This window comes from Salmo trutta, chromosome 3, assembly GCF_901001165.1.
Source record: "Salmo trutta chromosome 3, fSalTru1.1, whole genome shotgun sequence".
NCBI lineage: Eukaryota > Metazoa > Chordata > Actinopteri > Salmoniformes > Salmonidae > Salmo > Salmo trutta.
Genome location: NC_042959.1, coordinates 9,361,222 through 9,374,216, shown reverse-complemented (window position 1 = coordinate 9,374,216; position 12,995 = coordinate 9,361,222). Strand labels below are relative to the sequence as shown.

General features: G+C 42.2%; 1 long non-coding RNA gene across 5 annotated transcripts in view; it reads left to right on the top strand.

Moving 5' to 3' along the window:
• LOC115167834 (uncharacterized) overlaps positions 1–10,859 on the top strand; it is a 30,463-nt gene extending 19,604 nt beyond the window's left edge. For all 5 annotated transcript variants that reach the window (XR_003870580.1, XR_003870577.1, XR_003870578.1 and 2 more), the window contains exon 2: positions 8,809–10,859. This is a non-coding gene — a long non-coding RNA (uncharacterized LOC115167834). The remainder of the gene's footprint in view (positions 1–8,808) is intronic.
• Positions 10,860–12,995: the final 2,136 nt, after the last annotated feature.

Genomic DNA, 12,995 nt, shown 5'->3' with positions numbered 1-12,995 from the left:
CCTCTCCTACCCTGCCCTGTCCTCTGCTACCCTGCCTGTCCACTCCTACCCTGTCCTGTCCTCTGCTACCCTGCCCTGTCCTACCCTGCCTGTCCTCTCCTACCCTGCCCTGTCCTTTCCTACCCTGCCCTGTCCTATCCTACTCTGTCCTGTCCTCTTCTACCCTGCCTGTCCTCTCCTACCCTGCCCTGTCCTACCCTGCCCTGTCCTATCCTACTCTGTCCTGTCCATCCTACCCTGCCTGTCCTCTCCTACCCTGGCCTGTCTTCTCCTACCCTGGCCTGTCCTCTGCTACCCTGCCCTGTCCTACCCTGCCTGTCCTCTCCTACCCTGCCCTGTCCTCTCCTACCCTGCCCTGTCCTCTCCTACCCTGGCCTGTCCTCTCCTACCCTGGCCTGTCTTCTCCTACCCTGGCCTGTCCTCTGCTACCCTGCCCTGTCCTACCCTGTCCTGTCCTCTCCTACCCTGCCCTGTCCTCTCCTACCCTGCCCTGTCCTCTCCTACCCTGCCCTGTCCTCTCCTACCCTGGCCTGTCCTCTCCTCTCCTACCCTGCCCTGTCTTCTCCTACCCTGCCCTGTCTTCTCCTACCCTGCCCTGTCCTCTCCTATCTCTCTCCCCCTCTGACTTTCTCTCCCTCTCCCACTCTTTTCTCCTCTGCTATAGCTCTCCCTCATCTTCTCTCTCTCTCTCTCTCTCTCTCTCTCTCTCTCTCTCTCTCTCTCTCACGTATTCTCCTTCAGTGTGACATGAGTGTTGACAGCTTTGTAATTGCTTAGAGGGTTGTCACTGCATTTCAAAGCTGCATAATATGCAGGAGTGGCCTATTAGTTCTGTACTATGTAAAATAGTAGGTTAGATTTAGATTATACCTCCAAATGTCATGAGTCTTCAAACAGTCTGAGAGGTGGGCAGAAAGATTATATAGATTATGGATGGATGGATGTTTGGACAGACTGGACGGATGGATGGATGAATAGATGGATGGACAGACTGGATGAATGAATGGATGAATAGATGGATGTATGGTTGGGCCGGAAGGTTTATGGATGGATGGAGCATATTGGATTGGTTACGATAGCTTAGCTAGTTTATGGCTCATTTCACATGACAGATGCTTCATATCTGAACTGAATTATGGGTAATTAACTCAAATGAGCAGGATGTGAAAAAAACACTAGTCAATCTAAAGAGACACTAGTTACTATGCAATATCTTTTCCCGTGGTGTTACCATGAATACAAAATAGTTGCTGTGTTTCGCAGGGTCCCACGTCCTTGGGCCAGTTCACCATTACAGAATGACAGCAGATGAAACAACCACAGTCACATTACTCAAATTCACCATCATCTGAATATATTCATCTAATTCACCGTACTCAGGATCTGTAGATCTGTGTACTGTTGGCAAAGTATCACTCTTTCTACAGATGATTAGACTGTAGCTAAAGACATGTCGTGTACAGTTGGAGTAGAAGAGGAGAGATGATGAAGGATTAATAGGAACTGTGTGCTGGGTGCAGTAGACATGAGTTGACATGAGGTGCTAAGCCCTGGCAATGATGTCACATTAGAGCTGCTAATTGCTCCAATGGTGGAAACACGGGGATGTGTCACAATGAGCAGATGGGTGAGGGAGAGAGAGGGAGCGAGAAAGAGAGAGAGGGGGAGAGGGAGAGAGAGAGAGATGAAAACAGATAAATAAATGTATAGAGAAAGACAAGGTGTAAAAGAAAGGGGGACAGGGAACAAAAGAGAAAAAGAGAGATGGAAACAGAGAGAGAAGGAGAGATGGAAACAGAGAGAGAAGGAGATGGAAACAGAGAGAGAAGGAGATGGAAACAGAGAGAGAAGCAGCGATGGAAACAGAGTGAGAAGGAGATGGCAACAGAGAGAGAAGCAGCGATGGAAACAGAGAGAAGGAGATGGAAACAGAGAGAAGGAGATGGAAACAGAGGGGGGAAGGAGATGTAAACAGAGGGAGAAACACTCAAGGTGTCATTCCCCCCAAAAATCCACCTCCTCAACGTTAAAAATACTTTCAAGACTCTCCCCTTTACTGTATTTTTTTTGCACACCCTCCCCCCTCTTATAATTAACTCAAAATAATGTTTACAACCATAAATTACCAACCATAAATACCGGGTAAGCCTACAAGGTAGGGAGAGATGTTTATCCAGATTGACAGAGTCTATTTATTGTGGTGTTGAAAGCGCAAACTATGATATTAAAGTGACCAAAGTCTGTATGTTTTGTTTATTGGTTGCGTGATGCATTGGCACAGAAACTCATCGGTGGAAAATTTGTTAAATATATTTGATATAATTATAAATACAGCATCAAAATGTTGAAAGTAGAATTTCCCCCTAGCTGATCGTTGTCTGCAGCCTGCTCTGATCGCAGTGTAGGCCTAGTGAAACAGGCAGGGAGAGTGAGCTGATCCGGGGTGGTCGGCGAACCCTCAACCTCCTTGCCCCTAGTGCTGCGTGGCATCGATTGTACCACAAAAGCAGGATGAAGTGCCAAAGTTCATATCCACCTTTATAAACACAGGGTCTCTACAGTTATTTTAATTTATGGTTGTAAACATTATTTTGAGTTAATTATAAGAGGGGGGAGGGTGTGCAAAAAAAATACAGTAAAGGGGAGAGTCTTGAAAGTATTTTTAACGTTGAGGAGGTGGATTTTTGGGGGGAATGAAACCTTGAGTGTTTCTCCCTCTGTTTACATCTCCTTCCCCCCTCTGTTTCCATCTCCTTCTCTCTGTTTCCATCTCCTTCTCATTCTGTTTCCATCTCATAGATACAGACACATTATGTAGATACAGACACGTTACATAGATACAGTCACATTACAGAGATACAGACACATTACATAGATACAGACACATTACAGAGATACAGACACATTACAGAGATACAGACACATTATATAGATACAGTCACATTACAGAGATACAGTCACATTACAGAGATACAGACACATTACAGAGATACAGACACATTACATAGATACAGTCACATTACAGAGATACAGTCACATTACAGAGATACAGACACATTACATAGATACAGACACATTACAGAGATACAGACACATTACAGAGATACAGTCACATTACAGAGATACAGACACATTACAGAGATACAGACACGTTGCATAGATACAGACACGTTACATAGATACAGACAAATAAAAGGTTTGACTGTTCACACATTGGTCAGCTTTTGACATTCTTTAAAAAGTGTTTATGGTTGGTATGTCCACTCAACAGCGTCAGAATATAAAAATGTGTTCTTACTAGATAGACTCTTATATTTAAAAGAGTGAATATTATAATCTCTGACTCTGGTTTTATGATGGTGGACAACAGCTGTAACAAATGTAAAATAGTTGGATAGACTCCTGGGGAATGAGTCCGTGATCATTCTGTGGACCAGACCAAGTTGAATTAATAGTACTCTTTTTTTCCCACAGATAGCCAGCCTAGCTGCTTAAAATGCTTGAGGGGGAAATTTAAGTAAAATGTAAAAAAAAATTTTTTTTACAATTTTTACAAGCTTCTTTTAGATGTTTGGGTTTGCTGGTGATAATTTAAAGTGCCTCTTGACTAGAACAAGTACCAGAGTCTTTAGGGGGCCTGTAGCTCGGTGTCCATCCAATTGGCAAAAGATTTTCATGCGAATATTCTAAAATCTGCAGGAAAACAATGCGTGAATTTTACCCTCAGTGTTGTGTTCCGTTAAATTGACTTGTTGCGGATAAAAGTCTGCGCGTGAATACGTAGTGCATATCATTTGTTTTTTAAATGGGTTTCCATCTCATTTTCAACTATAGGCTTACTGATGGTTTTGTCACAAAAAAAATGTTGCGAAGGTATAGCGAATATGCCAACAGCTCGCGGATACAGTCTGGGTATTGCCCACATGATGAGATTATTATTATTATGGACAAAAGTACGAGATTAATATTATTTTTATTTGTCAAACTGCAGTCAAGCATCGATCATCATGTCACCAGAATAAGACTCTCAGTATTTATTGGAAAGGAGCATCAAGTTCATCACCGTGCACTTTCACTACCCTGTGAAGTTCATCAAAACATTATAACTTTCATTTAGCCCAATACACTTCATGCTTTCCCATGATGTCTTGACATTTTTTATCCTACATACAGTATACTTTACTCGCATAAAAAGTTTGGATGGAAACCTAGTGAATGTTAAGCCGTTTTGAGGATTCTAGAATATTTGCCCATGCCTACAAGAGACTTTTGAAGGAGCCTAATCACATTAAAACAACGTGACTGGTTGTGTTTATGCCACATATAAAAGGGAATACATTTTAAAAGTTAAATGATAAATATTCAGGTTATAGTGAAGCGTTAGGTTCTAGGTGCGCAAATATTAGCTGCTCAGATTGGAGAGGAGGCAGAGCTCGAGCTTTCTGAATAACATGTGTTGCTGGGAGCATATGTTGCCACATTATTTTAGGAGGACTTGGGAGAACGATGATCTGCAACAGACAGCACATTAAGTATCAGAAGTAAACATACACCAGACTGGCCTGCTACTGTTCCTTTCTAGACCGTATTAACTGTCCAGAGTAGACCCACAACGGATCCAAATGGAATGAAATATTCAAATCACAATTTTTTTTGCTCTACTATTCAAATTACATTTACCCTGCAGCCTAAGTAGAATTTTGTTCTCACTTGAAGGCAATGATGCAATTATTCATTGCATTCTGGTGAAGGCTGGGTAGGATACTAGTATTGTCCCTAAACAAGATCAGTAGGGAAGCTTTTTGAGCTGCATGTCTTTACTGTTCTTTCATTTATTTAATTTTTTTAATTGAACCTTTATTTAACTAGCCAAGTCAGTTAAGAACAAATTCTTATTAAAATGATGGTCTACCAAAAGGCAAAAGGCCTCCTGTGGGGACGGGGGGCCTGGGATTAAAAATACAAATAAATTAAATAAAAAATATAGGACAAAACACACATCACACAACACAACACTACATAAAGAGATACCTAAGACGACAACATAGCAAGGCAGCAACACATGACAACAACATGGTAGCAGCACAAAACAGGGTACACACATTGTTGGGCACAGACAACAGCACAAAGGGCAAGAAGGTAGAGACAACAATAGATCACGCAAAGCAGCCACAACTGTCAGTAAGAGTGTCCATGATTGAGTCTTTGAATGAAGAGATTTCGATAAAACTGTCCAGTTTGAGTGTTTGATGCACAATGATGCACCTGGCCTCTCTGCTGCCAATCAGCTATTCCTATTTGTTCTTGTGGATTCATATTGAAAATTGATGCAGCTTTGAATGCTTTTATGTGTGGTATGATTGCCTATTGCCGATCTGGACAAACAATCCACCTACCACTACTGTGACTATGAATGGTGAATAGAGGGCAAGATAGACAGATAAACTGGTACACTAAATTGACCAGTGGTATAGTAAAATTAGCCTGAATGGAAGAAATTATGACTACACTGCCCCCAAAACTACACTACCCTCCCCTGAACCCAGTAAAACCACACTACCCTCCCCTGAACCCAGTAAAACCACACTACCCTCCCCTGAACCCAATACAACTACACTACCCTCCCCTGAACACAGTAAAACTACACTACCCTCCCCTGAACCCAGAAATTATGGCTACACTGCCCCCAAAACTATACTACCCTCCCCCTGAACCCAGTAAAACTACACTACCCTCCCCTGAACCCAGTAAAACCACACTACCCTCCCCTGAACCCAGTAAAACTACACTATTCCCCCCCTGAACCCAATACAACTACACTACCCTCCCCTGAACCCAGTAAAACTACACTACCCTCCCCTGAACCCAATAAAACTACACTACCCTCCCCTGAACCCAATAAAACTACACTACACTCCCCTGAACCCAATAAAACTACACTACACTCCCCTGAACCCAACAAAACTACACTACACTCCCCTGAACCCAATAAAACTACACTACCCTCCCCTGAACCCAATACAACTACACTACCCTCCCCTGAACCCAATAAAACTACACTACCCTCCCCCCCCCCCAGTAAATTTGGAATGGTCCCTTTGTTTTTCTCTGCAGTGAGTGAAAGATGAGAGAGAGAGTTGGGGAGTATTTTCTCTATTTTCCTCCCTAAGTCTCTATGATGGAGAGAGAGATGCTGCCCATCGCCCAGTGGATTATTCCTGTGACACTCATAAGCCCACACACACCCACATCTAAACCCACAAAAACACTCCTAAGCCCACACACACCCACATGTAAACCCACACACACTCATAAACCCACACACAAATTCATAAACCCAAACACATTCCTAAACTCACACACACACTCATACAGCTGCACCATCGAGAGCATCCTGACTGGTTGCATTACTGCCTGGTCATGTGACTGCACATACTGTATAAAGGATTTTAAGGCAAGTGACATTGGCCCTAAATGCGTTTGTGTGTGGTTGCCGTGGGAGCGAGGCTGGTAATGGAGAGATTCTGAAGTGGTAATGATTGAGCTGTCTGATTAAATAGGCATGAGAGAGAGAGAGAGAGACATAGAAAGAGATTTGGCATGGGTCCTCAAATCCTCAAAAGGTTTTACAGCTGCACCATCGAGAGCATCCTGACGGGGTTGCATCACTGCCTGGTATGGCAACTGCTCGGCCTCCGACCGCAAGGCACTACAGAGGGTAGTGCGAATGGCCCAGTACATCACTGGGACCAAGCTTCCTGCCATCCAGGACCTCTATACCAGGCCATGTCAGAGGAAGGCCCTAAAAATGTGTCAAAGACTCCAGCACGGCAAGTGGTACCGGAGCGCCAAGTCTATGTCCAAGAGGCTTCTAAACAGCTTCTACCCCCAGGCCATAAGACTCCTGAACATCTAGTGAAATGGCTACCCAGACTATTTGCATTGCCACCCCCCCCTCTTTACACCACTGCTACTCTCTGTTGTCATCATCTATGCAGTCACTTTAATATCTCTACCTACATGTACATACTACCTAAACTAACCAGTGCCCCCGCACATTGACACTGTGTCAGTACCCCCCTGTATATAGTCTCGATATTGTTATTTTACGGCTGCTCTTTAATTACTTGTTACTTTTATCTCTTATTCTTATCCGTATTTTTCTTAACTGCATTGTTGGTTAGGGGCTCGTAAGTAAGCATTTCACTGTAAGGTCTACACCTGTTGTATTCGGCGCATGTGACTAATAACATTTGATTTGATATGATAAACCCACACAAATTCCTAAACCCACAATCTCACAGCTAAACCCACACACACTTGTAGACCCACACACACCCAGAAACCCACGTACATACAGTATATAAAGTGAGCTCCAACAGTATTTGGACGGTGACACATTTTGTTGTCATTTGGGCTCTGTACTCCAGCACTTTGGATTTGAAATTATACCATGGATATGAGATTAAATTACAGACGGTCAGCTATAATTAGAGGGTATTTTCATCCATATCAGGTGAACCATTTAGAAATTACAGCACTTATATGTGTATTAAAGTAGTCAAAATTTAAGTATTTGGTCCCATATTCCTAGCACACAATGACTACATGAAGCTTATGACTCTACACACTTGTTGGATGCATTTGCTGTTTGTTTTGGCTGTGTTCAGATTATTTTGGCGCCCAATATAAATGAATGGTAAATAATGTATTGTGTCATTTTGGAGTCACTTTCTTGGTAGATAAGAGTATAAGAGTAGATATCTCCAAGACATGCTAACCTCAGGGTTAGGTTAGCATTTTGGGGGGGGGGGTACGATATTTGTGTGTCTGTAACTTTCTCACTCATCATTATTCACGATTCATTCAGGATTATCTATAATCATGGTAGCCTCCACACACACACACACACACACACACACACACACACGTTAACCTTAACCCTAACCATACTGCTAACCTTGTGCCCTAACCTTAAATTAAGACCAAAAAGTACATGTTTTTTATGATAAAGCCAATTTGTGGCTGTGGTAACTAGTAGCATTTCTCCTTCCAGGGTGTATTTGTCTTGGTTCGCATGGTAACATGAACTCACATCTAATCCTGGTTGGGAAGCTTTGTCTGTGGTATGTTTCTGACACACTTTGATAAATCCCAACATTAAAGGCTGAACGTCATCAGATATTCTCTGTTCTCCTGTATACCAGCTAAAGGACCGCTCTATCGCTCACAGTTTTTCTATTCATCCCACTCTTTTCTCCCTCTCCACATATATCACATATACTTTATATCTCGAGCTTTCTACACGCTCTGAGGTTGATCGAATAGAATAGTGGAACTGCACAACATACTATTAAAGCTGAATTATGTCACTTTTTGGGGCAACGCAACCAAATTCATCTAGAAATGTAATTCTCATTGAAGCATGTCTAAGAAGTGGTAGATCTGTTCTATGTGTGCCATTTCTATACTTCCCTTTCTTAAGTTTTGTTTTTGCGTCTTTTACTTTCGGTTTTGTAATCCAGCTTCAAACAGCTGAAAATACAATATTTTTGATAATGGAAAATATATTTCACAACAGTTTAGATGGTACAATGATCCTCTACACTGTCCCTGCTTGTTCTATCACATGAAATTAAATTAGGCGAACTATTAGACATTTAGCAACCAGGACATGACGAAGCTAGTTCTGCGAAGTGCACCTTTAAAGTTCTATTCCCTCGCTCTCTCCCCCTTTCTCCCCCTGTCTCTCCCCCTTTCTCTCTCCCCCTTTCTCTGTCTTTCACTCTCTCTCTCACTCTGCTACAGGTGGGCGATCAACCTTTCCCAAACTTCATCCCTTGGACCTCCCAGACACCAGTCGCCATGCAGACCAGTCCGTCGACAACCCCTGCCACCCCAGCACTGCCGTCAGCCAACCAGAAACAAACACCACTCTGGACCTGCGAAATGGCCGGCCCCTCGACCCTCCTCCTCCTGCTACTCCCCCACCTCCCCTTCCTCCAGCCCCAGTCCCAGCCCCGGTCAGCCCTGACCTTCCTCCCTCTTCTCTCCCCTTTCCGCCCCTGCCAGACATGAGCCCCCAGCGGCCCACCACCCTCGCCCTGAGGACCCTGCCCCACCCCAGCACCGTCAAGCAGAACGGGGGACCCCCACCGGGCATCAATGAGGAAGAGGAGGAGAGGAAGGTGATGGAGGAAGATCTAAAAAAGTGTATTGAGGATTTTAGGAAGATCAAAGTTCCTAAAGTCTTCCCTGACAAGAAGAGGCACTGGCAGAGCGACCTACTGAAGAAATACAACGCCTAGGGGTACTGACGTTACCACGGCAACCTAACAGACCCAACACAATAAGATAGTGTTCCTGTGCATATCGGATTACAGTAATAAACAGTGTGTATCAACGCTTGGCTTGCATAGGACTTGCATTGAAATGGCATTGGTCTTGAGAAATCAGGCATGCATCAAACTCTACCAGACTACATTGATCACAGTAGAACCATTTTCCAGTGGTTTTATTATGACTTAAAGGCTATTATCACATAATGCTTTCTGCTTCATGGTTCCAGATACTCACCTTTACTTGAAGCAGGAACTATGAGGACAATCCAATTAAGTGTCAACAACACATGGAACGACTACGTTCACAGGCTAGTGCTGCTGATGAAGATAACATGTACTTTACATGTGAATAGAGTTGGAGTTGACGTGTAATACATCAAATGGAGAGTTTGTTGATGGACTGGACATCTATAATATAATCTACAGAGGAAAACTATGACTGATATCAGACTGGACATCTATAATATAATCTACAGAGGACTACTATGACTGATATCAGACTGGACATCTATAATATAATCTACAGAGGACTACTATGACTGATATCAGACTGGACATCTATAATATAATCTACAGAGGACAACTATGACTGATATCAGACTGGACAACTATAATCCAGAGAACTACTATGACTGATGTCAGACTGGACATCTATAATATAATCTACAGAGGACAACTATGACTGATATCAGACTGGACATCTATAATCCAGAGAACTACTATGACTGATATCAGACTGGACATCTATAATATAATCTACAGAGGACTACTATGACTGATATCAGACTGGACATCTATAATCCAGAGAACTACTATGACTGATATCAGACTGGACATCTATAATCCAGAGAACTACTATGACTGATATCAGACTGGACATCTATAATATAATCTACAGAGGACTATTATGACTGATATCAGACTGGACATCTATAATCCAGAGAACTACTATGACTGATATCAGACTGGACATCTATAATCCAGAGAACTACTATGACTGATATCAGACTGGACAACTATAATCCAGAGAACTACTATGACTGATATCAGACTGGACATCTATAATATAATCTACAGAGGACTACTATGACTGATATCAGACTGGACATCTATAATCCAGAGAACTACTATGACTGATATCAGACTGGACATCTATAATATAATCTACAGAGGAAAACTATGACTGATATCAGACTGGACATCTCTATACTGTATAATCTCCAGAGGGTTATAAACTAAAATGGGACTGCTATTCTTGCCAATATGAGAAACGTATCCATGTAGAGAATGTTAGTGGCATGTCTTTTACCCACACAGAGTAACGTTTGGAAATAGGGCTTTCAGTTCTGTGATTCCACTTTCACCCTTGCCGAGATCAATATTTTAGTATGTTCTGGAATAGATCTATATGTTGGCCCTGCTCTCTAGTTAGAATCAGGCTAACAGAAAGTAATAGTGTTATTTTAGTTCTGAGGAGCTTCACCTCACTGATGCAAAATAAAGAAAAAGGAAATGTGATCCCTGGGCCTATTAATGTCAAGTGTTTCAACTGATTAATATTAACACAAGCTTCAACGCCTAGTCCACACACACACACACACACACACACACACACACACACACACACACACACACACACACACACACACACACACACACACACACACACACACACACACACACACACACACACACACACACACACACACACACACACACAACAACAAAGCCTGGAAAAAGCTTTTCCAGTTTGGTTTTGGGTTTATTATTGTGCCATTGTCCATGCCTAAGACAGAATAATAGTGAATGTGATTGAATTTTAATTATGGTATTGTGATTAGTTAAGATAGGAACAGTTGAATAACAACTTCATGACCAGGACAATCACATACTTATTATTCCCATCTGTGCTGTGGCATAGACATCATCACTCAGCCTGGCCTAATGAATCACTGCATGGCCTCTCTCTCTCTCTCTCTCTCTCTCTCTCTCTCTCTCTCTCTCTCTCCACCTCTCTCTCTCTCTCTCTCTCTCCACCTCTCTCTCTCTCTCCCTCTCTCTCCACCTCTCTCTCTCTCTCTCCACCTCTCTCTCTCTCTCCACCTCTCTCTCTCTCTCTCTCTCTCTCTCTCTCTCCACCTCTCTCTGTCTCTCTCTCCATTCTCACATCGGGAAGAGCAGTACGTTCATTTTTGTAAATAGGTTATTATAAAGCCTGTCCTCCTGAGGAAGGAGTTTTAATTGAACAAGCACAGCAGTGTGCTGCCAGACCTGGTCTCTTCTACCGTGACGATGATTATTTATAAAAAAATTCTCTATTCTATCCTCTCTCTACCTCTCAATTCAATTTACATTTACATTTAAGGGGCTTTATTGCCATGGGAAACATATGTTTACATTGCGAAAGCAAGTGAAATAGAAAATAAACAAAAGTGAAATAAACAATAAAAAGTTAACAGTGAACATTACTCACAAAAGTTCCAAAAGAATAAAGACATTTCAAATGTCATATTATGTATATATACAATGTTGTAATGATGTGCAAATAGTTAAAGTACAAAAGGGAAAATAAACATAAATATAGGTTTGTAACGGCCGTCGTTAAAGGTGGACCAAGACGCAGCGGGAATATGAATGCTCATCTTTTTTAATGCAAGAAAAGTGAACACTACAAAAATAAACAAATAAGACTACACAGTTCCGGTGTAGTAGCTAAACAGAAAACAATCACCCACAAAACACCAAAGGAAAAACAGGCTGCGTATGTATGACTCCCAATCAGCAACAACGAACTACAGCTGTTCCTGATTGAGAGCCACACACGGCCAACCAAAGAAACAAACCAACATAGAAAAATAAACATAGAACGCCCACCCATGTAACACCCTGGCCTAACCAAAATAGAGAACTAAAAACCCCTCTCTATGGCCAGGGCGTTACAAGGTTGTATTTACAATGGTGTTTGTTCGTCACTGGTTGCCCTTTTCTTGTGGCAACAGGTCACAATTCTTGCTGCTGTGATTGCACACTGTGGTATTTCACCCAATAGATATGGGAGTTTATTAAAATTAGATTTTAAAAAATCATATTTGTGGATCTGCGTAATCTGAGGGGAATATGTGTCTCTAATATGGTCATATATTTGGCAGGAGGTTAGGAAGTGCAGCTCAGTTTCCACCTCATTTTGTGGGCAGTGTGCACATAGCTTCTCTTCTCATGAGAACCAGGTCTTTCTTCGGCGGCCTTCTCAATTGCAAGGCTCTGCTCACTGATTTGGGGTCAGTCACAGTGGTCAGGTATTCTGCCACTGTGTACTCTCTGTTTAGGACCAAATACCATTCTAGTTTGCTCTGTTTTTTTATAAATTCTTTCCAATGTGTCAAGTAATTATCTTTTTGTTTTCTCATGATTTGGTTGGGTCTAATTGTTTTGCCATCCTGGGGATTTGTGGGGTCTGTTTGTGTTTGTGAACCGAGCCTCAGGACCAGCTTGCTAAGGGGACTCTTCTCCAGGTTAATTCCTCTGTAGGTGATGGCTTTGTTATAGAAGGTTTGGGAATCGCTTCTTTTTAGGTGGCTGTAGAATTTAACATCTCTTTTCTGGATTTTTATAATTAGCTGGTATCTGCCTAATTCTGCTCTGCATGTACTATTT